The sequence below is a fragment of the Lucilia sericata genome, unplaced genomic scaffold (genome assembly GCF_015586225.1).
Source record: "Lucilia sericata isolate MDLA Ls3-8-SP2 unplaced genomic scaffold, ASM1558622v1 Contig000909F_arrow, whole genome shotgun sequence".
In the NCBI taxonomy this organism is placed as follows: Eukaryota; Metazoa; Arthropoda; class Insecta; order Diptera; family Calliphoridae; genus Lucilia; species Lucilia sericata.
Window position 1 is genome coordinate 145,664 of NW_023994896.1, and position 26,875 is coordinate 172,538.

The window sequence follows — 26,875 nt, forward strand, 5'->3', positions numbered from 1 at the left end:
TCTATAGTCTAGTCTATAGTCTAGTCTATAGTCTAGTCTATAGTCTAGTCTATAGTCTAGTCTATAGTCTAGTCTATAGTCTAGTCTATAGTCTAGTCTATAGTCTAGTCTATAGTCTAGTCTATAGTCTAGTCTATAGTCTAGTCTATAGTCTAGTCTATAGTCTAGTCTATAGTCTAGTCTATAGTCTAGTCTATAGTCTAGTCTATAGTCTAGTCTATAGTCTAGTCTATAGTCTAGTCTATAGTCTAGTCTATAGTCTAGTCTATAGTCTAGTCTATAGTCTAGTCTATAGTCTAGTCTATAGTCTAGTCTATAGTCTAGTCTATAGTCTAGTCTATAGTCTAGTCTATAGTCTAGTCTATAGTCTAGTCTATAGTCTAGTCTATAGTCTAGTCTATAGTCTAGTCTATAGTCTAGTCTAGTCTATAGTCTAGTCTAGTCTAGTCTAGTCTAGTCTAGTCTAGTCTAGTCTATAGTCTATAGTCTAGTCTATAGTCTAGTCTATAGTCTAGTCTATAGTCTAGTCTATAGTCTAGTCTATAGTCTAGTCTATAGTCTAGTCTATAGTCTAGTCTATAGTCTAGTCTATAGTCTAGTCTATAGTCTAGTCTATAGTCTAGTCTATAGTCTAGTCTATAGTCTAGTCTATAGTCTAGTCTATAGTCTAGTCTATAGTCTAGTCTATAGTCTAGTCTATAGTCTAGTCTATAGTCTAGTCTATAGTCTAGTCTATAGTCTAGTCTATAGTCTAGTCTATAGTCTAGTCTATAGTCTAGTCTATAGTCTAGTCTATAGTCTAGTCTATAGTCTAGTCTATAGTCTAGTCTATAGTCTAGTCTATAGTCTAGTCTATAGTCTAGTCTAGTCTATAGTCTAGTCTAGTCTAGTCTAGTCTAGTCTAGTCTAGTCTAGTCTAGTCTAGTCTAGTCTATAGTCTAGTCTATAGTCTAGTCTATAGTCTAGTCTATAGTCTAGTCTATAGTCTAGTCTATAGTCTAGTCTATAGTCTAGTCTATAGTCTAGTCTATAGTCTATAGTCTAGTCTAGTCTAGTCTATAGTCTAGTCTATATCTAGTCTATAGTCTAGTCTATAGTCTAGTCTATAGTCTAGTCTATAGTCTAGTCTATAGTCTAGTCTATAGTCTAGTCTATAGTCGAGTCTTAGTCTAGTCTATAGTCTAGTCTATAGTCTAGTCTATAGTCCTAGTCTATAGGTCTAGTCTATAGTCTAGTCTATAGTCTAGTCTATAGTCTAGTCTATAGTCTAGTCTTATAGTCTAGTCTATAGTCTAGTCTATAGTCTAGTCTATAGTCTAGTCTATAGTCTAGTCTAATAGTCTAGTCTATAGTCTAGTCTATAGTCGAGTCTATAGTCTAGTCCTATAGTCTAGTCTATAGTCTAGTCTATAGTCTAGTCTATAGTCTAGTCCTATAGTCTAGTCTATAGTCTAGTCTATAGTCTAGTCTATAGTCTAGTCTATAGTCTAGTCTATAGTCTAGTCTATAGTCTAGTCTATAGTCTAGTCTATGTCTAGTCTAAGTCTAGTCTATAGTCTAGTCTATAGTCTAGTCTATAGTCCTAGTCTATAGTCTAGTCATATCTAGTCTAGTCTAGTCAAGAGTCTAGTCTAGTAGTCTAGTCTATAGTCTAGTCTATAGTCTAGTCTATAGTCTAGTCTATAGTCTAGTCTATAGTCTAGTCTATAGTCTAGTCTATAGTCTAGTCTATAGTCTAGTCTATAGTCTAGTCTATAGTCTAGTCTATAGTCTAGTCTATAGTCTAGTCTATAGTCTAGTCTATAGTCTAGTCTATAGTCTAGTCTATAGTCTAGTCTATAGTCTAGTCTATAGTCTAGTCTATAGTCTAGTCTATAGTCTAGTCTATAGTCTAGTCTATAGTCTAGTCTATAGTCTAGTCTATAGTCTAGTCTATAGTCTAGTCTATAGTCTAGTCTATAGTCTAGTCTATAGTCTAGTCTATAGTCTAGTCTATAGTCTAGTCTATAGTCTAGTCTATAGTCTAGTCTATAGTCTAGTCTATAGTCTAGTCTATAGTCTAGTCTATAGTCTAGTCTATAGTCTAGTCTATAGTCTAGTCTATAGTCTAGTCTATAGTCTAGTCTATAGTCTAGTCTATAGTCTCTAGTCTATAGTCTAGTCTATAGTCTAGTCTATAGTCTAGTCTAGTCATAGTCTAGTCTATAGTTAGTCTATAGTCTAGTCTATAGTCTAGTCTATAGTCTAGTCTATAGTCTAGTCTATAGTCTAGTCTATAGTCTAGGTCTATAGTCTAGTCTATAGTCTAGTCTAAGTCTAGTCTATAGTCTAGTCTATAGTTAGTCTATAGTCTAGTCTATAGTCTAGTCTATAGTCTAGTCTATAGTCTAGTCTATAGTCTAGTCTATAGTCTAGTCTATAGTCTAGTCTATAGTCTAGTCTATAGTCTAGTCTATAGTCTAGTCTATTAGTCTAGTCTATAGTCTAGTCTATAGTCTAGTCTATAGTCTAGTCTATAGTCTAGTCTATAGTCTAGTCTATAGTCTAGTCTATAGTCTAGTCTATAGTCTAGTCTATAGTCTAGTCTATAGTCTAGTCTATAGTCTAGTCTATAGTCTAGTCTATAGTCTAGTCTATAGTCTAGTCTATAGTCTAGTCTAAGTCTAGTCTATAGTCTAGTCTATAGTCTAGTCTATAGTCTAGTCTATTTAGTCTATAGTCTAGTCTATAGTCTAGTCTATAGTCTAGTCTATAGTCTAGTCTATAGTCTAGTCTATAGTCTAGTCTATAGTCTAGTCTATAGTCTAGTCTATGGTCCAGTTTATAGTCTAGTCTATAGTCTAGGCTATAGTCTAGTCTATAGTCTAGTCTATTATAATCTAGTGTATAGTCTAGTCTATAGTCGAGTCTATAGTCGAGTCTATAGTTTAGTCTATAGTCTTGTCTATAGTCTAGTCTGTGGTCTAGTCTATGGTCTAGTCTATGGTCCAGTCTATAGTCTAGTCTATAGTCTAGTCAATAGTCTAGTCTATAGTCTAGTCTATAGTCTAGTCTATAGTCTTGTCTTTAGTCTATTCTATAGTCTAGTATTTAGTGTAGTCTCTAGTCTAGTCTTTAGTCTAGTCTCTAGTCTAGTCTTTAGTCTGATCTCTAGTCTAGTCTTCCCTCTCGCTTTGGAGTGAAGTCGTCTAATGGTGCTACATATTCCCAATTATTTTTACAAAAAGCAAGCAACTCTGGCTATTCGTTCATGCATCAAGCATTCTGGCACGAATCTAATGTACGTTCTTGAGGTCTGTAGGACAAAAATTTCGGTTTCAGATGCTCGATATTGATCTCCACTGTAGAGATGAATAAAAGAAAAAGTGAATGACTAGTCTGAATAATATGAATGAATGAAAAACGAAATGGTTGATTTGTTAGGCCTCCGGTTATACTATTTTTCATTGTTGATGTCTACTTTTATACTTCCTTGTTGTTGTTTTTTTTTTTTTGGGAGTTTCTTCCATGCTGTGAATACTTTTTTGTGCCAAATTATGGTTGCTATAGATATTTTTGTAGCAGTTTGTTTTATTATTTTGGTCTATACGTGCATGTTGAAGTTGTTACATTTTTAGGCTTGTATGTTTTTAAAATGTAAAAGAAATGATTACAAACAGTTGAAGAAAATAAAATTTAAAAAAAAAAGTTTATATTTTATTCATGCCAGACAAATGCACAAACAACAAATTCTATTTGTTAAATTAAATGGGAAAAAAAAAAGAAATTTATTTTTCTTATTTTTTTGTAAAAAAAGGAAATAGTTCTTGTTTTAAACGAAAAATAGCAGCAGTATGTGTTAAACACTCGAAAGTAAATATTGGTGAACATCTAGTAAAATTTCAATAAAAGTGTATTGAATTGAAAACATTCAATTTGATAGCAACAATTCGGCCTTTTGGTTTGTTTTCTTCAACTTTTTCAGAACATATTAAGATTAATTCTTAGTTATTTTAAAATATATACATATATAACTAACATTTTTCCCAAGTGTCATTTGTTTAAATATGTGTAGTAGTTTTTATATACAATAGTTGAAAATTTTTAAAGTCACAACTGAATTGCAGGCAAAAAATATACATACATATGTACACATTTTATATATTAAATCTTGGGTTGAAAGGTCGCTGAAAATACGTGATAATATAACCAGCAGCAGAAATACAAGAATATAAAAAGAAATAAATTTGCTTTTAAAAATGCTTTAAATATTTACCTGATGTCTGTGAATGACAAAAATCACTTTAAGACGGAAATTTTTTCGAGAAGGAGAAGGTTGTGTGATTTAAAAGGGAGAAGAATAAAAGAAATTAAAGTTTTTAAAAATCATTGTATTGCGTTTGCTTTAAAGGTATGATCCTTATATTATAATTTTATACCCACCATCAGAAAAGATGGGGTATATTGTTTTTTGTCATTCCGTTTGTAACACATTGAAATATCCATCTAAGACCCATAAAAGTATATATATTCTGGGTCCTTATTTGATTCTAAGACGCTCTAGCCATGTCCGTCCGTCTGTCCGTCTGTGTGTCCGTCTGTCTGTTGAAAACTCGATAGAGTCCAAACGGAAGTAGCTAGCTGAAATTTTGCATAGATACTTTTAGTTGATGCAGTTTGTTTGGTATTGAAAATGGGCAATATTGGTCCACGATTTCGTCTAGCCCTCATATAAGGCCCCCTTCAGAAAATTACTTTATTGCTTATAACTGATTAAAAGAAGCATTAATATCGGTGAAATTCGGCACCAACACGTTTTATATGAACATAAATCTCTTCGTAAAATTTTATAAGGATCGGTCCATAATTGACCCTACCCTCCATATAAGGTCCCCTTCAGAAAATGACTTTAGTGCTCATATCTGACCTTAAGAAGCACATATAGCAATGAAATTCGACTTAAAAAAGTTTTATAGGAACTAAAATCATTTTCATAAATTTTATGAGGATGGGTCCATAATTGACCCTACCCCCATATAAGGTCCCCTTCAGAAAATGAGTTTATTTATAAGGAAGCATTCCTTTTCGGCAATGTTTTGATGGTGGGTATACAAGATTACTTAACAAAGTTGTTAAATGTTTGAAAGTGGAGTTTTGAAACTGCCTTCTGAAGGGGTTTTCATTTATAACTATACCCCAAATACGTCCTTCGTTATCCAATGAGGATAAAAACTCACACTTAAGTTAATATGAAGAAAATACTTAGATTTTCTATCCCCCGGTCAGCCAATTTATTGGCCTACTGATCCTAGAAAGATTCCTAATCTAATAGATTTTGCAATATCAAGAAATTTAAATAGAATTTCTTTTACAGTAAAAATATCGTACGAACCATCTTTTCACCATTATCCCGTGATATTAAACTATTACGACCAATATCCATTGTCTCTTACAGAAGCTTCATTCTTCAAGACAGATTGGTTGAAGTACAAAAAATACATAAGCAGTCATATCCACACTGATCTTAACCTACAGTATGAGGAAGATATTAATAATTGCGTTAGTGACTTCACGTCTCTAATCTCTTCGGTCTTGGATCAGTCTAAGTGCCTAATTCCTCCAAAACCTAAAACGTAATGTAGAAATTGATAAACTTTTTCTCGAAGATAAGAGATTGACAACTAAATAGATCTCCTGCTGCTAAAAATAAAAACGGCCCTTCATTCAGAAGAGGATCGCAGATATCGAAAAATTTATCCAATACTAAGCAAACAAATGTCTCCCTTTGGAAGGCATTTAAAAAAATTAAGCCACCGGTAGAGGGTCAAAGACCGTTAAGAAAATCAGATGGCACTTATACACGAAGTCCAACGGACAAAGCCATAATATTTGCCGAACATTTAAGTAATGTATTCCAACCGAATCCCCCTAGCGAATAGCTTTGTATTAGGGGTGTTACATGTTCATACAAAAGCAGACTATGAACTAATAAATATTAGTTTAGAAGATGTTCAGAAAGTCATAAAATATAATATCAACCTAAGGAAATCTCCCCGTTACGATTCAATCACACCTTACATGATTTGAAACCTACCATGTGTGGTAATTGTTGTGCTAACGGGATTATTTAATGCAATTTTGTCTCTAGGTGTTTTTCCGAATGTATGAAAAATCTCCCAAATAATTATGATACCGAAGCCAGGATTTAATGTTGACATCCTCCTGTAGACCGATCAGCTTATTGCCCTGTCTGTCAAAACTATACGAAAAAGTTTTCCAAAGGAAACTTATAACATTCTTTAATAGCAAAACATTATGCCAGATCATCAATACGGTTTCCGTGAACATCACGGAACAAAAGAACAAGTAAACTGCTTGACTGGAGAGATTCAAAAATCTTTTGAACAAAAAAAAGTACTGTTCGGCAATATTTTTAGATGTTGCCCAGGTTTTCGACAGGGTTTGGCACAGAGGTCTAATACATAAGATTAAATGCCTACTACCTCCTAGTACAAATAAAATACTAGAGTCTCTCTTAACAGATCGATTATTTACAAAAGGGTTTATGCGATCGAAGCTGGTGTAAGTGTTCAGGTAAGTGTTTTAGGACCAACACTTTACCTAATGTATACCTCTGATTTGCCTAAGTCCAACGAATTAACCATTTCCACCTTTCCTGATGACACTGCCATTCTTAGTAGTCATGTGGACCCAAATGTAGCATTGGTTTTCGACAGGGTTTGGCACAGAGGTCTAATACATAAGATTAAATGTCTACTCCCTCCTAAAATACATATAATACTAGAGTCTTACTTAACAGATCGATTATTTACACAAGGGTTTATGCGATCAAAGCTGGCGTGACTTATTTTATACTTCTGATTTGCTTAATTCCAACGAATTAGCTATTTCCACCTTTGCTGATAATACAGCCATTCTTAGTAGTCATGTTTTCACTTAGGAGAGAAAGTTGCCCTCCTGCGACACTGAACAATCTGAACATCCCATAGTCTGATCACATTACATACCTTAGCATCCACCTGGATAGACGTGTCACCTAGCGTCGACACATATAAGCCAAGCGGCTCCACATGAAACTAAAAGCTTCTAATTTACACTGGTTAATAAAAACGATCAAAATTAAGCCTTGACTGCAAAGTCATACTGTATAAGACAGTTTTAAAACCAATTTGGACATATGTAAATCTTATACAGGGGGATCAATGCAAAATTCTTAGAACCATGACGGGAGCTCCACGGTATATAAGAAAGGAAAATATCCATAAAGACTTAGATGTACCACTGGTCAAAGATTAGAAAGATTAGAAAAACGCGTGAAGCGTACCAACCCGCTTGCTAGGTCACTACCTCATACCCTCCACCAACATCAGTGGTGATAGAGGGTGTGAAATTTTGTGTCGATTTAGCTATGTCTGTCTGTCTGCGTGTGTAAAACACTCTCACGTTAAAACTAAGCAAAGGAAATCAACAAAATTCACCAGAAATATTTGTTATTACCCTAAGCAGTTTCGTTTTGAAAGTCAGCAAAATCGGTTCACGACGTTAAAAGTTACGAGTAAAAATTTCAGACTGTACGTTTTTTTTTTCGCAATTCTTAAGTAGTTTTCTCAGAAACTACCAAAGATATTTCGATGAATTTTGTCACACATTATTTTTCTGCCAGGGATCAAGTATGTTCAAAATCATAACAATTGATCCAATATTTCCCATGGCCCCCTTACAAAGGTATATATTCCCCATATAAGGTCCACATCCGAAATTCACATAAACGTACATACATATTTCATTGCTATCGATTTGTTTAATCAAACCCGATGAATAATTATACTCTACACCACTTTAGTGGGAGGGTATATTTGTAACGCACAATAATATTGGTCCTATACCCACCTTAAAGTATACCAATCGGGTTAGAATAATTTTCTGAGTCGATTTTGCCATGTCCGTCCGTGTAAACCTTGTAATCAAACTACAGGTCGCAATTTTGAAGATAATTCAATCAAATTTGGCACATGATCTTCTATTATCCCAGGGACAAAACCTATTGAAAATGGTTAAGATTGGTCTATTATTTCACCTAGCCCCCATACAACTGAACCCCTGTATAGGGCTTGTAAACCTTGTAATCAAACTACAGGTCGCAATTTTGAAGATAATTCAATAAAATTTGGCACATGGTATCGGAGACAAAGCCTATTGAAAATGGTTAACATCGGTCCATTTTCTCACCTAGCGCCCATACAACTGAACCCCCGAATAGGGCTTGTAAACCTTGTAATCAAACTACAGGTCGCAATTTTGAAGACAATTCAATGAAATTTGGCAGATGATCTTTTATGGTACCGGCCTATTGAAAATGGTTAACATCGGTTCATTATTTCACCTAGCTCCCATACAACTGAACCCCCGAATAGGGATTGTAAACCTTGTAATCAAACGCAATTTTGAAGATAATTCAATGAAATTTGGCAGATGATCTTTTATAGTACCGGAGACAAAGCCTATTGAAAATGGTTAACATCGGTTCATTATTTCACCTAGCCCCCATACAACTGAACCCGACGAATAGGGATTTTAAGTTCATAATTATGTTTAATATACTCGCATCTCGACAAAAGCTACAAAACCAAGTTCTATACTAGCCTTGATGACTCTCATGAATTTTATAATTATAGGGTCTCATTTGACCATAGCCCCTATACAAATCCCCCTTCAAAATTTGACTTAAATGTCCACAATTTTGTTCAACAATAAATGGCTTAAGTATAATTCAAGGCAAGGTACAATTCTGCTTAAATGCTTTATTATGAAAACTAAAACACATTTCATTTTTGTAACAGGTGTAGGGTATTATATGGTCGGCCTCGCCCGACTATAATTTCTTACTTGTTTTAAGAATAACTTATTGTTTTAGGTCTTCAAATTTAATTCCTTTACATCGTTGTAGGGTCCAATGTATTTGATCTTGATCCATTTCACTTCCATACTTGATTGATTTAAATCCCATTAAAAATTTAAGGAAAAATAATGTCCCTTTTTAAAAAATTCATCAGTTGACCTAGATAGAAAGGGAAAACATAAAATTTCTCTTAAACCTCTATACACACCACTTTCAGCAATTTACCCACATGCTGTTAAATTTTCTATAAAACTTAAGAATTTACTTCATCAACGGTGAATGAATGAAGGAATATGTATGTATGTATGTATGTGGTTAAGGACAGCAGTAGACAGCAAGTGACAAAGGATTTTATGCGAAAAATACACACATGTAAAGAAGAAGATAGAGATAAAATTTTCCATGAAATCCAAAACCACATAAAAGTCATTAAGACACTGTGGTTTTTTAACATTTAACCGAAAAATACAATTAACTTGCTTTTTATTTCTCACAATCAAGAACTTTTGATTTACTCGCAAAAAAAAAGGATGTCTATGAAAGTCATATACAAAATGTTATATTAGTATATCAAGGACTTAAGGGTTGAAACGTGCGAAACAAAACTAACAAAAAGTCAACTAAAGTTAATTGGAAATCAATAACAAAAACAACAACAATTACCAAAACACGCACCTTTTTTTTGTTAATGGCAAAATAGAAATATTTGTAATTGAGTTTTTCAACAAAATGCTATTGATGATTAAGTGGCATTGTTGTTGGAAATCTCAGAAATCTTTACTTTGGAGGCGTTAGATTTATTTAAGTACTACAGGACCTTTGAGCAGTCACTTGCACACATTTGTTATGCCACGAACTAGAAAATTTATTCATATTTATTTATACTAAAATCATATACAAACACACACACACTCCTATAAGTATAAATGTTTTGTTTATAAATTTATAAATTTATTTATCTGTTTCTGAAGGACACGTGCCAGTCATAATTTATAGAAAAAAATATATGAAATAAAAATGCCATTTTCATAATTTTAAAACAAAACACTGTTACACTCTCACATAAATAAATAAATAATTTTTGTTAAGGGTGAAAATCGTTGTTGTTTTATTTCTTTTATGAATAAATAAAAAATATAATATTTTATAACAATTACAATATTTATCACTGCATGTTTTTGTTGCAGTTTTACATGGTATATACATATATTCTTAAAAACCCTCAGCTTTTGGGGGAAGGAGCTGCTGTTGTGTGCGTTTATATGAATCCTTGTTTGCCATGAGCCACATCTGTTTGAGTGTGAAAGGAGCACAATTAAAATCAACATGCTGCAATGGTTTCGTTATATAGCCATTGCAACTGTTTGTATTACTGCTACCAATACTATTGCTGTTCATGCAACATACACTTGCAATCTTATACTATGGATGTATTTGGGAATATATATGTATATGAGTGGCTTGATCTCAGTGATTTAAACAAAACACAGTTTAATTTAATGGTTGCTTTTTGGGGTGTAATTTGATTTGTAGTTAAGGAATGGTAGTTTTATTTTAAATTCCGATATTTATAATTATTAAATTGGAGCATTGGAACAATTCCGTTGCCTAACACGGAGTAATTATACCAACTGACATTTTTTCCAAAGGATTAATCCCGTCACATCAACTTTATGATTATGATTTAAAGTCGGGGGTACCTTAACCTGTTATTGTAAACGAACGAACTTAGCCATTGCGTCACTCTCCTATCATTATCTTCTGAGGAGCATGGATCCAAATTACTTGTGCAGTCCTGAAGTCTACCTTAATTCTCCGAACAACGAAATTTGTCTTTTCGAATGAAAGACGAAAATTTTTGAGTTCATTGAACCATAATTCTCGGACAAAAAGATTTCGGTGGCCGACAGGTTTAAGTACTTATAGGAAATCCTTGATCGGAAATATAAATTAAAACATCATATTAAATATAGGACCAAGAAAGCCAGAGTTATGGCTATATAGGAGAACCATAATAACTATATTGGACCTTAGTTGTACTACGACAACTAAGACCAATTCTATCTTACGATTTGGAAGAAGGTACAAAATAATACCATTACAGAGAGATCAAAGCATATGATGCTTGGGTGTAAGTAGTTCCATAAGCTCTGGAAATATTGCTGGATATTCCCCATCTCTATGTGAATTTACCAAAGTCGGTTATACACATTGAAATTTCCACTCAAATATTATATATATAATACGTGCCAGAAACAAATATTGTCGGGAACTTTTAGAAACTGTTAATACACATACAGGTTAAACTGGATATTAAATCTGGTATATTGAAATAAAGTCTGTAGACTTTCGAAGGCCTTTCAGATAGAAGTCTGTATAATCACGAGATGTAAAAAAGGGATTGGATTAAGAATGTTATTAGAAAGATAAGATAAGATTAAGTCTAAATACGTAGTAGACAGTAGGAGAGTTCATTCTTTAAGTTGTAAGTTCTGCGTCATATAAGAATCTGTCTAATCGGGGTAATCGGCAATGAGAGAACGAATACAGGAACTTGTTTTAAATGGAACTTAAGAAAGTTGTCCTCACAATTGCACGACACAACACAAACGGAGTTTTATAGCAGATAATAAAACACTGCCCCTTAGAATAATGGAACACAGGTCGAAGTGCTTTACATAAACACCTACCGTATTGGACTTATTTAACGGTGGTACTTTTACAACCACAGACTAAGCTTATTAGATGACTTGCCTCCGCCCATTGTGCTTCTAATGCGCCGGTGACAATTTTTGTACATGCTTCTGCCGGTCCATGTACAAACACTTTGTTTAAGTACTCTACCTATCTAATGTCTGACTATTTATTGCTGTCTCATTGTTTAACTTCCGAGGTGCAAAAATATCACTTCCGGTTACAACCACCCAGATTGAATGGCCTCTGTTGAGTCTGCAACAGCACCTAGAGACGTAATCGGTAGACCGAATTACGAATACATCAAATAAACCGAGGTCTTGAGGAAAGAGTAAATCCTAAACATACCCGGATGAGAGAGGAAAATTCAATTCACCATCAAACCCAGCACACTTCTAATTCATCCGATGCACTCATTGAAAAAAACATCCGACACACTCACTTAGATATAAGGATGGGTAAGGCCCGCAAACCCCTACAGTCATTCCATATTACATTCACTTGACACCAACTCATTTCCAATGATTAGTCCCACATTCACTCTTCAGCGGGGTGTCTGTTGTCTATGCATCGAAGCTATCCCGAATTATAGACTTTACCGCATATCAGTCTTTTAACCAAAATTTTCTTGTGGCGAGTTTGGGTTTAAACCACAGCCACCATTTGCACACAGAAGAGATCTTTCCAATAACCCTGTGGGCTATCGTTTCCCATGGCACTAGACCACAAGACCCCCTGAGTCAACTCTAGATCAAATTATTTCAAGAAAAGGGCAAGACTATTGGTGGCACCACTTTTCCCCGGATTGCAATAACACCAAGAAGGGAAAGATTATCAAGGTAACATGACCCGGGGGAGGAATAATGAAACAGGAGCCACTACCGCAACGTTCTTACGTAGTATCCCAAACCACTAGAAAACAGAAATCTTCTATATACTAAAGTCTACACTAGCTGAGATATAGAATTCCGTCATATAAAGGAATATGTAAAATAGATTGGATTAAATATAACGCAAATTTTTACATATTTTCCAATAGGCAAAAGGCAACTAAGTAAAACGATATCTGCTGATAAGGTTAAGTCTAGGAGAGTAGTGAATTTTTGGAGGGTAATCGGGATTAAACGGCAATAAAAGAGTGAATGTTATAATGGTAACCTAAGAACTTGATGAATACAAAACTGTTTGACGCTACTTGAACGGAGTTAAAAGCTTTAGCTAGAGAATCTTGGGTGAAATAATGGAAACAGTGGCTGGAACCACAAATATCCTAGGGGTTTCCATACGATAGGCGGACTGGAACCTTTCTCAGAAAGAGTGACGGAGTCCGAAATTTTTATTATTATTATGGTACGTAATCTGTATAAACGCTCAAGATTATGGGTAAAATTATATAACATTCCACGTGAAGATTCAGATGCCTATGGTCAGTGCCAATATTTGTCGATTTTGTTCAATTTCCGCAACACTCAGGGGCACTAATTGAACAATCTGAACATCGGAAGATATTTTTTTTCTCATAGTTCACTATATAAGATTTTTCCATAAAAATGTTCAAGTTAAAGGTCCGTTAGAAGTACCTAAGAATCACAACAATATTCCACAGAAGTTTTGAAGTGGTTCCGATTGCTCCCATATTATACTTTATTTTTAGTTAGTTCGACGCTTTAAACCTTCTTTTAAATTGTTAGGTGAGTCGAATTAAGTTCCTCAAATCATAGGTCCATAATCGTACCATAATCGATGATCGGTACATATGTAAGTAGTCACGGCTCAGATATGTACATCGGATATAAGACCTACTTCAGAAATGTTTAACATTGAAAAACACTTATTATAATAAATTTTATAAAACAAAATCCCTTGATATTTTAATAAAATCTAAAAGAACTAAACTGACCTTGTAACCACATATAAAAACTTAATATAAAAGAAAATAAAGGATATGCCCGTTAGCCTAGAAATGAATAGAAAAACAAAAAAGTGCATTTATACTTATTTACATACAAAGTAATTTTATGCAAAATGATGAATACAACATGAATGAACAGCGTGCACTCAAGGAAACATACGGCTCAAAGAACACATTAGGAGAAGGTCCTTATTTATAAAACACACATGACAAGGTCCTTTCAAAAGGCCTTCAAAAACACATACACTTTAACTGCAGCACTTTTATCACAAACAAAACAATTAATGTTTTCATCTTAAATAATTTTATTTTAATTTTATTTAATAATTTTTATAAAATTTATTTTCATATTTTAATTATCACATTTTTCTATATTTTATTTAAAATTTATTTTAAAATTCACTTAAAATTTTTATTTTATACTTCTCACACGTGTGATTGTGAAGTTTTTATTTTTTTTTATCGAAATTTTTTCGTTCATATATTTTTGTGTAACAGAATTTGATATTCTTATTAAGATCTGTCCAACTATCCGTTAAATGCCACGTATCCTTTTCGTTATCATTTTGCAACTGTTTACTGGCAAAATTGCTTTGCTATTTTATCTTCCTTCAAACAAGCTGCTGCGGTTTATTTGTTCCAAAACATTTAATAATTTCCACAAAATTTTCCTTTTACATTAAAAAAAAATATTTGCAATTTCCCTTAAAATCCACTCTTGTGTTGAGTCTGCGCAGCAAAACTTAATACACAGCAGTTAAGTGAATTTCCATGAACAGTTGATTGTTTAGTAAACAAAAGGTCCTTTAAAAGGCCAGCATCAATTTATAAAACTTATGTTTGTTTTCATTTCAAGTTTAATGCAGGTTTTTGCGTAAATTTGTTCTACTTAGTTTTTTTTTAACGTATGTTGTATAGAAAAGTGTATTAAAGTTAGAAATTCGATTTTATTTTTATGTTAAGTGTGTTTAATAAATGTGTGTGTATGTTTCAAAATTTTGGTTTAAATTTTTAAAACTTATAGATGAAAATTGGTTCTTTACTTTAAAAACATTTTGAAAGTAATTTGGGTATATTTAGCTTTCTATCGAATACTTAGGAAAACTGGATTTTTGTAACTAAATATTTTAGTATTACCCCCTTATTCACAAACAAAATTTATAAAATAAAAATGTTGTTTGTGAATAAGGTGGTTAATATTTTAGTGTTAAACAAATTTAACATAAATCACTATGCAGAGATCATACTCTAAAGATTGGAGCAAGAACTGGAACTGAACAACAACTGAACTAGAAATGATCTACATTTGAACTAAAATTGATCCAGAACTGAACTAGAACTGAACTAGAACTGAACTAGAACTGAACTAGAACTGAACTAGAACTGAACTAGAACTGAACTAGAACTGAACTAGAACTGAACTAGAACTGAACTAGAACTGAACTAGAACTGAACTAGAACTGAACTAGAACTAGAACTGAACTAGAACTGAACTAGAACTGAACTAGAACTGAACTAGAACTGAACAAGAACTGAACTAGAACTGAACTAGAATTGAACTAGAACTGAACTACAGCTAAACTACAGCTAAACTAGAATAGAATGTAACTAGAACTGAACTAGAACTGAACTAGAACTGAACTAGAACTGAACTAGAACTGAACTAGAACTGAACTAGAACTGAACTGAACTGAACTAGAACTGAACTAGAACTGAACTAGAACTGAACTAGAACTGAACTAGAACTGAACTAGAACTGAACTAGAACTGAACTAGAACTGAACTAGAACTGAACTAGAACTGAACTAGAACTGAACTAGAACTGAACTAGAAGAACTAGAACTGAACTAGAACTGAACTAGAACTGAACTAGAACTGAACTAGAACTGAACTAGAACTGACCTAGAACTGAAATAGAACTGAACTAGAACTGAATTAGAACTGAAACTAGAACTGAACTAGAACTGAACTAGAACTGAACTAGAACTGAACTAGAACTGAACTAGAACCGAACTAGAACTGAACTAGAACTGAACTACAACTGAACTAGAACTGAACTAGAACTGAACTAGAACTGAACTAGAACTGAACTAGAACTGAACTAGAACTGAACTAGAACTGAACTAGAACTGAACGAGAACTGAACTAGAACTGAACTAGAAACTGAACTAGAACTGAACTAGAACTGAACTAGAACTGAACTAGAACTGAACTAGAACTGAACTAGAACTGAACTAGAACTGAACTAGAAACTGAATAGAACTGAACTAGAACTGAACTAGAACTGAACTAGAACTGAACTAGAACTGAACTAGAACTGAACTAGAACTGAACTAGAACTGAACTAGAACTGAACTAGAACTGAACTAGAAAACTAGAACTGAACTAGAACTGAACTAGAACTGAACTAGAACTGAACTAGAACTGAACTAGAACTGAACTAGAACTGAACTAGAACTGAACTAGAACTGAACTAGAACTGAACTAGAACTGAACTAGAACTGAACTAGAACTGAACTAGAACTGAACTAGAACTGAACTAGAACTGAACTAGAACTGAACTAGAACTGAACTAGAACTGAACTAGAACTGAACTAGAACTGAACTAGAACTGAACTAGAACTGAACTAGAACTGAAACTAGAAATGAACTAGAACTGAACTAGAACTAAACTAGAACTGAACTAGAACTGAACTGAACTAGAACTAAACTAGAACTAAACTAGAACTGAACTAGAACTGAACTAGAACTGAACTAGAACTGAAAGAACAAAACTAGAACTAAACTGAGAACTGAACTAGAAAGAATGAACTAGAAACTGAAATAGAACTGAACTAGAACTGAACTAGAACTGAACTAGAACTGAACTAGAACTGAACTAGAACTGAACTAGAACTGAACTAGAACTGAACTAGAACTGAACTAGAACTGAACTAGAACTGAACTAGAACTGAACTAGAACTGAACTAGAACTGAACTAGAACTGAACTAGAATTGAACTAGAACTGAACTAGAACTGAACTAGAACTGAACTAGAACTGAACTAGAACAGAACTAGAACTGAACTAGAACTGAACTAGAACTGAACTAGAACTGAACTAGAACTGAACTAGAACTGAACTAGAACTGAACTAGAACTGAACTAGAACTGAACTAGAACTGAACTAGAACTGAACTAGAACTGAACTAGAACTGAACTAGAACTGAACTAGAACTGAACTAGAACTGAACTAGAACTGAAACTAGAACTGAACTAGAACTGAACTAGAACTGAACTAGAACTGAACTAGAACTGAACTAGAACTGAACTAGAACTGAACTAGAACTGAACTGACTGAACTAGAACTGAACTAGAACTGAACTAGAACTGAACTAGACTGAACTAGAATGAACTAGAACTGAACTAGAACTGAACTAGAACGAACTAGAAACTGAACTAGAACTGAACTAGAACTAGAACTAGAACTGAACTAGAACTGAACTAGAATTGAACTAGAACTGAACTAGAACTGAACTAGAACTGAACTAGAACTGAACTAGAACTGAACTAGAACTGAACTAGAACTGAACTAGAACTGAACTAGAACTGAACTAGAATTGAACTAGAACTGACTAGAACTGAACTACAGCTAAACTACAGCTAAACTAGAATAGAATGAACTAGAACTGAACTAGAACTGAACTAGAACTGAACTAGAACCGAACTAGAACTGAACTAGAACTGAACTAGAACTGAACTAGAACTGAACTAGAACTGAACTAGAACTGAACTAGAACTGAACTAGAACTGAACTAGAACTGAACTAGAACTGAACTAGAACTGAACTAGAACTGAACTAGAACTGAACTACAGCTAAACTACAGCTAAACTAGAATAGAATGTAAAATGTTATTTTAAAACGATTTGATTTTGTTCGTTAAAGCTGTATTTAACTGTAACTGTTATTGAAATAAACATACTCAAAGAATCATTTACATAATACACAATTTGTTTGGTTGTGGTAGCAACAATTTTTGTTGGTCTTGTTTAATTATTTCGATGTTGCAAATACATATTATACACGCAAATATACTCAAATACAGCTATTTATTATAAATACATTTTTGCACATACATACTCCTATATACATGCAAATATAAATAAATTTTTATATTTAAATATTGTCATTATTAATTATTCATAGCGAATTTATAAAACTTACCTTTTCTGTACAGTGAATGAGTATAAAATTTAAAATTGTATTGTACACTTCCGATTTCACGATTGCTGCATAACTATCATATAATATTTATAAATGTTTAAACTGTATTCCAGGGAGGCGCTTTTTTGGGAGCTATCTGAGATTGTGGACCGATATTATTATTACCAAAAAATCTTTATCGAAGGATATTCGACGGCTATATCGTGGTTTTTACATACTGGAAGATGGACGGACATGGCTAGTCTAATCAGTATCTGTTAAAATCATCAAACGATGATTTTAACAGAGACCGATGGATGTGACTAGAACTTATAAGAGCATTATTAGGACCCAGTGATATATTGGGTATAACAAACCTTATTAGTAAAAATAACAAGGGAAAGTTAATGCACTGAAATGTAGAACAGTATCCATCAATACTACTAAGGAATTGATTGTAGTTAATAAAACTTAGGAACTTTTGTTATGAATGTTTAATATAACTACAGTTTTCTGAGTCAGTGTGCAATATTATAAACATAAATGTATATTTAAAATCCATGCTCCTGAGCCTAACTTTATTTATGTGCATACAAACATATATTTTAATTAAAATAATGCAAAATATGAAAAAACTATAATAACTTTGTATGAAAAAATAAAACTTTGTAGCAAACGCACACAGACCACATTCATCATAAAAGTATACACAAACATAAAAATAGTTCTTGCAACAAAATAAAACGAGAAATTTATTTTCATACATATTTTTTTTCAGTTTCATTTTTATAGTCTTTTGTCACAACACGTTCATGTGAGTGATAACCAAAACCATCCTTTGTGGCATTACTTCTATTGTTGGTGTTGTTTTTGTTGTTATTGTTGTTCCTATTATAATAATGCCTTTTTATTCTTTTGCCACAGAAGGTAAATGGGACAAGGACATTACTGTTTTACCATAATTATGCATAAATACAAATTAAATAAAACTATTTTGTTTCAGTTTTCATTATATTAAAAAAGTTTAGTTTTTATAGAATTTTCAGATGAGGAGGTTTGTAATAAATATGCCAGTAATGCAGCAGGCACATGTGAAATAACAATAACAATGGGTATAATTTGTTGCCAAAAAATCTATTTTTTTGAGGCACTTGTGATGAGAGTGAAAAGTTTATAGGTCAGTACAAGTAGGCGGACGAACATGCCACTTCACTAAAACAAATTTTACTCAAATGTGCAAATACGTATGAAGTGTAACACGGGACAACGCACCCGGGGACGGACGGACGGGAACTAACAACGAACGAACAAGAACGAACGAAACGAACGAACGAACGAACGAAACGAACGAAACGAACGAACGAACGAACGAACGAACGACGACGAATAACGAACGAACGAACGAACGAACGAACGAACGAACTAACGAACGAAGAACGAAGAACGAACGAACAGAACGAAAACGAACGAACGAACGAAGAACGAACGAACGAAACGAACGAACGAACCCGAACGAACTACTAACGAACTACGAACGAACGAAACGAACTCCTACGAACGAACGAACGAACGAACGAACGAACGAACGAACGAACGAACGAACTAACTAACTAACGAACTAACCTAACTAACGACTAACTAACTAACTAAACTAACTAACTAACAACTAACTACTAACTAACTAACTAACTAACTAACTAACTAAACTAACCTAACTAACTAACTAACGAACTAACTAACTAACGTAACTAACTAACTAACAACTAACTAACTAACTAACTAACTAACTAACTAACTAACTAACTAACTAACTAACTAATAAACGGCTTAAAAAATACCGATTTTCGAAACATCCATAAACGATATCTCAAATCCATTCAGCGCCGCTTAATCATTTAGAAAAGTATACTTCAGTGTTTCGACTTTTCTAAATTTTGTCGGTTTGTGTTATTGGTGAGTAAAATAAAAATATTTTACATTTAAATTTATTTTTCAAATTTCCATTAAAAACTTTTTTCTTAATTTAGTTCATCTAAATATATTTTTTCCTATATTTTAATTTACCCAAATTAAAAGTGTATTTAAGCATAAAAAAGATGTCATTTAATCAAAACTCATTTGAACGTACATATGATGCAGCTAGTAGCAGTTATGTATGTAACATGCAATATGCACATATAAATTTATATTTTTATAGTATTGTAGCTGTTGTTATTAGAACTTTTTTATATAAAGGAAAGCTTCTATTCATTACTGCATTTATTGTACATGTAACTTTATCGTCATTATCATCAACATTATCATCATCGCCAACATTATAATCATCAAATGTTGTAGTCGCATGAATAAAAATAATCCATATTGAGCATCTGTTTAATATTCACGTTACAATCGTGTTGTACTGGCGCACATTCATTTAAACATATAGAAGAAATAAGCTCATTTATTTACTGTTCTCCAGTGTTCAATCGTTTTTCATATGCAGTCACTATGTCATTCAGTCAGTTATTCAGTCATTTAGTTTATTCGCCTGCCAGCATTTCAAGCATTTTGTCAGTCATTTAGTTGATAGTTTTAGTTGTAGTTGTCAATTCATAAATAGTTTTTGGTTGTAGTAACATTGTAACTATTTATTGTAACAATTTGGGATAGAAAATAATGCGCAATTTGTCTATATTTGTGTTACATGTACTAAATAAATTCGTTGTTGATTAAAATGCTCATTCAGAGCAATTGTAATTATGGTAGTGTTTACGATTTACTAAATGGCTAAATGAACAGCGATGGTCAATGTTTATGTCAATAATAAGATATTTGTCTGATGGCCTTACCAAACTATTTACGAAGGAGATCTTTGAGATTGTCAGAGTTACTTTAGATAAACTTTTATGTTCGAATAGATTAAGGAAATATTTTGCACTACGATCCTCAATAAAAGTTTCAGCATTTTACCAAGCAAAACCTTTCGTTAATGGAACTGAGGTCTTTGTCGGATATGTCTTAATGAAAGGTTCTTCAGAATTACACAAAGTTTTGACTTTAAGAAATCAGACAAGATGGCATTGTGTATAAGCTTTAGGATAAAATTATACATAGAGCGTTTGGTATCCTCCAATATTTATCCCTTGAGCAAGTTACCTAGATAAACTTCTCCCTTCTTTGTGTTACTCTAATTCCGAGGAAAAGAGGTGCTATCAATACCTATAGTCTGAATGCACTATAAACTGGTGATGATCAAATGAATCCTCGGTCTTACCTTGAAATGATTTGATATCGGGTCGAACCACGGGAACCGGTAGCCCATAGGGCAGAGTTTCGGACTTTGTCTTGTCTAGGTTTTTGGAGAGGTCCCTTCGGGGTATTGTAGTTTAAACCCAAAAAGAATGTTGGTTAAAAAAAAAAAAATTGGAAAAAGCTTACCCTGTGGATATAAAAGACCACCGTGGAATTAGGCCATCAAGTCAGGTGTTCACGTAAAGCACTTTGACAGCCTTCTGAAGGCGAACTTCTTGTATGTAGATAATAAGCTGACGTATATTTGGCTAGACTTGTCAAATATTTTTCCATGTCGATACTTCGATTAAATATCTGAAAATTGGATGCTAGGATGATTAAAAGATGATTTAAATACAATATCCGAATAGTAGGTCTTTCATCTCGGATTGGGAATGATTTCCACGAAAACATTGAGATTTCTCGTGACTTTGATCACGTGCTGGAACGCATTAAAAATAATCCGTACTTACATATAATATATCTTTCCTGTCTGGTTCAGAATATTAGCTGCACAGATAGTGAAGCTTAGGATATGTGTGAGACAAATTTAAGACGCCTGTATAGGGCTAAGACGTATTAATAGTAGCATCGGAAAAAAATTTACCATGAAGGGACTTCGAATAAATATCAGAAAGTTGGTTGCTATGATGAACAGTAGGTCTTTTAACTCGAAAAAGGAATTATGTACCTTAGGAATGCTTTCCACGAGAACTTTGAGACCTTCATGACATGCATTACATATGTCCATGCATTCTGTTGGGAGTTCTTGGCCACGGAAGGGGTCTCGATAGGAGGAAAGGTCTGTTTCCTTAACACAAGATAATCCGTCGTTTCATGTCATATGGCTTTTCTGTCTGGTGTTTATGATATATGAGAAACGAATTTAAAATGCCTCTCTGGGGTTAAGGCGTAGACAAGATGGTACCTACCGAGATTCATATTTAGATGATTTAATGATTAGGTAGGGTTTGATTTTGTTTGAAAAGTTTCATTATCTAGAGAATGAAATGTCTATGATGTTTTAAGTGGGTTAGATATATGGGAGCTGCTCGATATGCGTGCAATGTGTCCCCAGTGAATCTTATCTCTCTATATGATACTGGTATTCTCCTCGAGGGTGCAATACTACTATTATACCTCAGAAAGCAAGAAACGAAGGAGAAAGTACTGATTTAATTATAATCAGCTTCCAGACAAGAATGTAGAACATAAAGATGCCGTAGTTCTGACATCACACTAATACCTTTCCGGAAAAGGAAAGTTAGTTAGTTAATTAGTTTGTTAGTTAGCTAGTTAGTTAGTTAGTTAGATTAGTTAGTTAGTTAGTTAGTTAGATTAGTAGTTAGTTAGTTAGTTAGTTAGTTAGTTAGTTAGTTCAGTTAGTTAGTTAGTTAGTTAGTAGTAGTAGTTAGTTAGTTAGTTAGTAGTTACGTTAGTAGTTCGTTAGTTAGTTAGTTCGTTAGTTAGTTAGTTAGTTAGTTAGTAGTTAGTTAGTAGCATAGTCTAGTTAGTTAGTTATTAGTTAGTTAGTTAGTTAGTTAGTTAGTTCGTTTCGTTAGTTAGTTAGTTCGTTAGTTAGTTAGTTAGTTAGTTAGTTAGTTAGTTAGTTAGTGTGAGTTAGTTAGTTAGTTAGTTAGCTTAGTTAGTTATTTAGTTAGTAGTTAGTTAGTTAGTTGTAGTTAGTTAGCTTAGGTTAGTTAGTAGTTAGTTAGTTAGTTAGTTAGTTAGTTAGTTAGTTAGTTAGTTAGTTAGTTAGTTAGTTAGTTAGTTAGTTAGTTAGTTAGTTAGTTAGTTAGTAGTTAGTTAGTTAGTTAGTAGTTAGTTAGTTAGTTAGTTAGTTAGTTAGTTAGTTAGTTAGTTAGTTAGTTAGTAGTTAGTTAGTTAGTTAGTAGTTAGTTAGTTAGTTAGTTAGTTAGTTAGTTAGTTAGTTAGTTAGTTCGTTAGTTAGTTAGTTAGTTAGTTAGTTAGTTAGTTAGTTAGTTAGTTAGTTAGTTAGTTAGTTAGTTAGTTAGTTAGTTAGTTAGTTAGTTAGTTAGTTAGTTAGTTAGTTAGTTAGTTAGTTAGTTAGTTAGTTAGTTAGTTAGTTAGTTAGTTAGTTAGTTAGTTAGTTAGTTAGTTAGTTAGTTAGTTAGTAGTTAGTTAGTTAGTTAGTAGTAGTAGTTAGTAGTTAGTTAGTAGTTAGTTAGTTAGTTAGTTAGTTAGTTAGTTAGTTAGTTAGTTAGTTAGTTAGTTAGTTAGTTAGTTAGTTAGTTAGTTAGTTAGTTAGTTAGTTAGTTAGTTAGTTAGTTACTTTGGAAGGAGGATGTATATACATCAAATCCGAAGAAATACACCCAGTCCTCTATCGGGCCTGTTGTGCGCTCCTTAACCAGTGCCTCAGGTGGGAATTGAACCCCACCACCTCCGGTCTACCAGACCAGAACACTAACCACCGGAGTTCAGCGTTTCACTAACTAAAATTTGTTTTTTTAGACTTGGCCCCTACTTGATAATTAGTTAGTTCACACCAGACTTAAAAGTTTTTTGTAATTAGTGTATGTTGTATTTTTAAGTACATGTTAATAAAATTGACAGTGTCTAAAATGTGTGATATTAGTGACGAGGTTGCCAGTATTTAAATAGAAGCAAATGGGCTTGAACTCATTTTCGTAGTGTCATATAAATAAATGGAAATAAACTTAGGAAATCTGCATATGACGATAGTAGAGATCATAAAGGTATAAAGATAATTATGGAATTTATTTATTTTAAATTATATAAAGGAGTATAAAGGGATAAGAAAGAACATAGTTTTTAATTTAGAGTATACATGACTGTAACTTTTGGTTTCCTATCAAATTTTATATACTATATTTGTATGCAGTATAATAGAAGGAGCATATTGGATACAATTTAGTCGAAGCACCAAGTACTATTCGAGTCAAAGCAAAATGTCATTATTTGCCTATTTTACTCTTCTAAAGTCGTTTCAAATTTGAGTTTTCAGACCTTCAAATTTTAGTGGAGTTAAGTTCTCTTAAATAGTTATTTAGATACCTAAGTAAATCTTGCCTCGCGAGTACGAGTCTGTATATACCTCTACAAAAGCGATAATATTATTTCGATAACAGTAAAAGTATTTTACAGTTATTTTTTATTATCAAACTTCTTAAATATAAAAGCTATAGCAATTAACTGAAAAAAAAATATTGCTTAAAATTTCATTAAAAATTCATCAGATTAAATAACGATACCATAATTAAAGAATTTTCGCAGCTTTAAATACAATATATCCCCATATGATAATCCTGTCAACGAACAAAATCATTTCGTCATTTGAGTTTATCATTTAAATGTGCCATAACTAAAAACACCGGAATTAAAGTGAAATTTTTTTGTTCAGTTCACGTTTAAATAAAGCAAAAAGTAAATCCTTTAAATTGCATCATTTTTATATATGCTGTGTGAAAAAAGAACTCTATATTTTCCACAAATACTATAGCCAACTCGTAAATGATGTAAAAAATGTGTGTCATTTTTTACCACTATTCCATACAATTTATTCGTAGTACCAGTCCGTACATACATACATATACTCGTATGGTCTAACTATTCAGTTGTTGCCGCTGCTGCTTCTTGGATAACAGAGAAGAAAAAAACTGCCATATTTACCCACAGGGGAGACATTGTAAATCATTAAGTTTTATATTGTTGCTGTTGTTGCTGCTGCTGTTTGTCCTCATTGTTGTTGCTATGATATAATATATACAAAACTCCTTTTTTTTCTTATTGTAGAAAAAAAATCTAATACTTTATGGAGAAAACTTATTTCAGAATACATAATGGAGCTGTGACAAATTATTTAAAATAAAAAAAGTGTATAAAATGTAAAAAAAATAATGTGTAGTAATAGAAAATAAAATGCGTCTATGAATAGAGAACTTAATAGTTAGAAAATAAAGTGAATTTATAAAATAAATTGCTGAAATAAAATGCTTGCATAAAATGTCTTCGAGAAAAGGACATTTTTAATTTACAATTTAAATTCAATTTTATACTGATGTGGTAAAACTAGACATACTATTTTATGGAGTTATGGTCAGAAATTGTGTAGGCCCTAGATTTAAATCAATGAATATAAGTAATATTTTGACACATAAATAATTGTAAGGACATTTATATACATTAGGCTAACTTACAAACTCTGTTTTGTCGATTCTAATAAAATTAATTTCTATCGACTCTAAAAGAGTCGAATTCAAACAACCTTGTTCTAATGGATTCAAATCAATTCTTTATTAGTAGATTTCTATCGATACCATTCCAGTCGATACCAATCGACTCTTTTCCAGTCGATACCAATCAAATACATTCTAGTCGATACATTCTAATCGACTCTATTCTAGTCGAATTCAATCGACTCTTTCTAGTCGATTCCAATAGACTCTATTCTGGTTGATTCCAATCGACTCCATTCTAATCGATTCCAATCGACTCTATTCTTGTCGATTCCAATCGACTCTATTCTAGTCCATTCCAACCGATTTTATTCTAGTCGATTCCAATCGACTCTATTCTAGTCGATTCCAAGCGACTCTATCCCAGTCGATTCCAAGCGACTCTATTCTAGACCATTCCAATCGATTTTATTCTAATCGATTTTAATCTAGTCGATTCCATTCGATTTTATTCTAGTCGATTCCAATCGACTTTATTCAAGTCGATTCCAATCGACTTTATTCTAGTCGATTCCAAGAGACTCTATCCTAGTCGATTCCAAACGACTCCATTCTGATCGATTCCAATCGACTCTATTCTTGTCGATTCCAATCGACTCTATTCTAGTCCATTCCAACCGATTTTATTCTAGTCGATTCCAATCGACTCTATTCTAGTCGATTCCAAGCGACTCTATCCCAGTCGATTCCAAGCGACTCTATCCCAGTCGATTCTAATCGACTCTATTCTAGTCGATTCCAATCGACTCTATTCTAGTCGATTCCAATCGACTCTATTCTAGTCGATTCCAATCGACTCTATTCTAGTCGATTCCAATCGACTCCATTCTAGTCGATTCCAATCGACTCTATTCTAATCGATTCCAATCGACTCTATTCTAGTCGATTCCAATCGACTCTATTCTAGTCGATTCCAATCGACTCTACTCTAGTCGATTCCAATCGACTCTATTCTAGTCGATTCCAATCGACTTTATTCTAGTCGATTCCAATCGACTCTATTCTAGTCGATTCCAATCGACTCTATTCTAGTCGATTCCAATCGACTCTATTCTAGTCGATTCCAATCGACTCTATTCTAGTCGGTTCCTATCGACTCTATTCTAGTCGATGCCTATCGACTCTATCCTAGTCGATTCCTATCGACTCTATTCTAGTCGATTCCAATCGACTCTGTTCTAGTCGATTCCAATCGACTCTATTCTAGTCGATTCCAATCGACTCTATTGTAGTCGATTCCAATCGACTCTATTGTAGTCGATTCCAATCGACTCTATTGTAGTCGATTCCAATCGACTCTATTCTAGTCGATTCCAATCGACTCTATTCTAGTCGATTCCAATCGACTCTATTCTAGTCGATTCCAATCGACCCTATTCTAGTCGATTCCAATCGACTCTATTCTAGTCGATTCCAATCGACTCTATTCTAGTCGATTCCAATCGACTCTATTCTAGTCGATTCCAATCGACTCTATTCTAGTCGATTCCAATCGACTCTATTCTAGTCGATTCCAATCGACTCTATTCTAGTCGATTCTAATCGACTCTATTCTAGTCGATTCTAATCGACTCTATTCTAGTCGATTCCAATCGACTCTATTCTAGTCGATTCCAATCGACTCTATTCTAGTCGATTATAATCGACTCTATTCTAGTCGATTCCAATCGACTCTATTCTAGTCGATTATAATCGA

At 33.2% G+C, this 26,875-nt stretch overlaps 1 protein-coding gene across 2 annotated transcripts in view; it reads right to left on the reverse strand.

Moving 5' to 3' along the window:
• Positions 1–14,054, reverse strand: part of LOC119608985 (homeobox protein 2-like) — a 42,767-nt gene extending 28,713 nt beyond the window's left edge. Inside the window, exon 1 of one of the 2 annotated variants that reach the window (XM_037963639.1) lies at positions 13,601–14,054. The gene's annotated coding sequence lies outside the window, so the exon portion shown is untranslated. Of the gene's footprint in view, positions 1–9,574; positions 9,734–13,600 lie in introns of those variants that run through there. The other variant, XM_037963640.1, reaches the window with a different exon arrangement.
• Between the last annotated feature and the right edge of the window lie 12,821 nt (positions 14,055–26,875).